Source organism: Sinocyclocheilus anshuiensis, unplaced genomic scaffold, assembly GCF_001515605.1.
Source record: "Sinocyclocheilus anshuiensis isolate Anshui unplaced genomic scaffold, SAMN03320099.WGS_v1.1 scaffold182, whole genome shotgun sequence".
In the NCBI taxonomy this organism is placed as follows: domain Eukaryota; kingdom Metazoa; phylum Chordata; class Actinopteri; order Cypriniformes; family Cyprinidae; genus Sinocyclocheilus; species Sinocyclocheilus anshuiensis.
The window spans coordinates 208,295-211,087 of record NW_015547632.1 but is presented as its reverse complement, the minus strand read 5'-3'; the positions used below and the strand labels follow the sequence as shown (position 1 = coordinate 211,087).

General features: G+C 39.6%; 1 protein-coding gene across 1 annotated transcript in view; it reads right to left on the bottom strand.

The window, feature by feature from the left end:
* becn1 (beclin 1, autophagy related) overlaps positions 1 to 887 on the bottom strand; it is a 105,952-nt gene extending 105,065 nt beyond the window's left edge. The window contains exon 1 of the mRNA XM_016503903.1: positions 820 to 887. The gene's annotated coding sequence lies outside the window, so the exon portion shown is untranslated. The remainder of the gene's footprint in view (positions 1 to 819) is intronic.
* Between the last annotated feature and the right edge of the window lie 1,906 nt (positions 888 to 2,793).

Genomic DNA, 2,793 nt, shown 5'->3' with positions numbered 1-2,793 from the left:
ACGAGACAAAAACATTAAAACCCATTATAAACGTTGCATCCATTGCATCCAGTGGGGACATAATTACTGATTATAATGACTTATACTGTCTTTTTACGCGTTGCGCTGCATATCGCGCCACGTAAACATTAAACCATGTCTGCAGTTGTGATCGGAGAAAACACCAACAAGCGCTACTCTACACTGCTCAAAACTCGCGTTTCAATCATCAGTGGCAAATTCTTTAAATATGAAAACATACTTACAGGCTGTGAGTCAGAACAGCCGCCACTGTAGGCTACTGTCCCAGGTTCAGGAAACAGTCCTCTGTAAAATGTGTTGCACACACACAAATATTTGGTTTGAACTGTTCTGGAACAGTGTTGTAAATACAACTTAACCACTGATTTCTAGTTGTGTCCTCTTTTGGAAGCCCAAACAAAGTATTTTCGCTTTCACAATGAAACACAAATCTCCACGACATGGCGGCGGTGGCAGAAAGAATAAAAAAAATTGCGAGAATAAAAGTTATGCCTTCTTTCTTTGCGTGAACATTTGGGCGGCGTTATGCAAATCTTCCCACACAGTGACATAGACATGTGGGGGCGTGTTTAGGAGGGCATGGACGAGTCTTAACTTTTATAAAGAAAATCTCTTTGGGGTTGAGACTTTAGTCTTTGCAACTTTAGGGATCTTATCTATTCACGAACAGCTTGTAACACTCCAAAGAGAAAGGAAAACTTGAAATCGCATCATATGACCCCTTTAATGGTTAATCATGCAGCTCTAACCAGAACATATGTGTTTGTGTAAAGACAGGTGTCATCAGGGTCATCATACCTTGCGGGTGGGATGTATTTCCGAGACACACCATCCTGTTTGCTCTCCAAAAAGGTCTCCTAAAATAACACACACACTTTTTTAAAGAATTCTAAATTTTGTATATTCAAGATCACAAATATGTTTGCAATATTAATTACAAAATTAGAAGAGTAAAGTTTGTAAACAGATTTTGGTGTTAGTTTGTCAAAGCCTAGTTTGAAAGTATAAACATTTAAAAAGATTTTTGCTAGGTTGTTCTGGGTGGTGCTAGGCAGTTGCTAAGGTAATCTGAATGGTTGCCAGGGTGTTGCTATGCAGTTGCTAGTGTGTTCTGGGTGGTTGCTAGGCAGTTGCTTGAGTGTTTAGAGTGTTCTCAGGATTCTTTGATTAATAAAATGTTAAAAAGAACAGCATTTATTCAAAATAGAAGCCTTTTGTAAAAATAAATATTTACTATCACTTTTTATCAATTTAACATATCCTTGCTGAATAAAAGTATTAATTTCTTTTGTGGGAAAAAAAAGTACTGACCCCAAAGGGAAACAAAGGGAATTAGTTATTATATTTATAGGGAATTTTGAAGGAATCTCAGTTTTACGGCTGATCAAATGAATCTGCCAGAAATTAATTTAATGGCTGTAACTAGCATCTATGCAGCTGATTTTAATATCCAAACATATAGTTAAAACACTATTTATTAGCATGGTAACAAGATTGGCAGTTTAAGACCTTAACTTGTAAGCACAAAACACAAGAAACGAACAAGACTTTATTGACGTCACTTCCTGTTTGTTGCTGTTTTGAGTTTGAGCTCCGTCAAGTTAATTCCTTATCGTCTAATTTTTATCTTAAAATCAATTTTATACACCATAATTTTCATTTCTATAATGTTTCTATAATATATCCCCTATCGTATTCTACAACAAAAACAATCAGAGTGCCTTGTTATCACTAGTTTTATTTTGATTTCCCGAGTCCGCTATTAGCTTATAGCCCTTTAGCATCGCCAGCGTGGTTGCCGCTAATCTCGCTTATATTGCTAAAACTCTATTCACACACATTACCATTGTTTTACTCATTGTTACTTGCTTTAATGGCGGATGTGTGTCTACTTTGAGTGGAGGTGAGGACACGTTCGAGCTGCATGCGGTGCAGTTCGAGCTGGAGGCCGTGGAGAAGCAGATCCGCGACCTGGTGGAGAAGCAGGCCCAGCTGAGGTAGCGGAGAGCTACCTGAGGAACTTGTATAAATATAATAACTAATTCCCTTTGTTTCCCTTTGGGGTCAGTACTTTTTCCCCCCAAAAGAAATTAATACTTTTATTCAGCAAGGATATGTTAAATTGATAAAAAGTGATAGTAAATATTTATTTTTACAAAAGGCTTCTATTTTGAATAAATGCTGTTCTTTTTAACTTTTTATTAATCAAAGAATCATCCCAGGCTGACGCTTACAAGACCGGGGTAAGTATACAGCGCGCTGCTAACACTCCCACTACCTCTACTCTGTATGCTTCTCTGCACAGGCCCCGTGCACCCAGGACGCGATCTTCCCAGATGTCCTTCACTCCGTGCTGCACGCGGGGGTTAACGACACCAAGCTGCGGCAGACAGAAACACTGAAGAGGGACTTCAGGAGCCTGATAGAGACGGTAAGCAGCACATCGCCCGCGACGACGATCATCGTGTCAGGACCACTTCCCACGTATCGATGAGGACACGAAAGGCTCAGTAGACTTTTTTGCTTTAAACGAATGGTTATTGTCATGGTGTAAAGAACAGAAACTGCTCTTTGTTAATAATTGGAATCTTTTCTGGAAGCGTCCTAGGCTTTTTCGCGCTGATGGCCTGCACCCCAGCAGAGTCGGAGCGGAACTCATGTCGGACAACACCTCCAGGACGCTACGCACCATATGACTAGTAAGTCAAATCTCAAATAACTGCCCTGATGACTTGTGTTCTACCCGCTTAAATGATAGAAGTACTTGTTCTG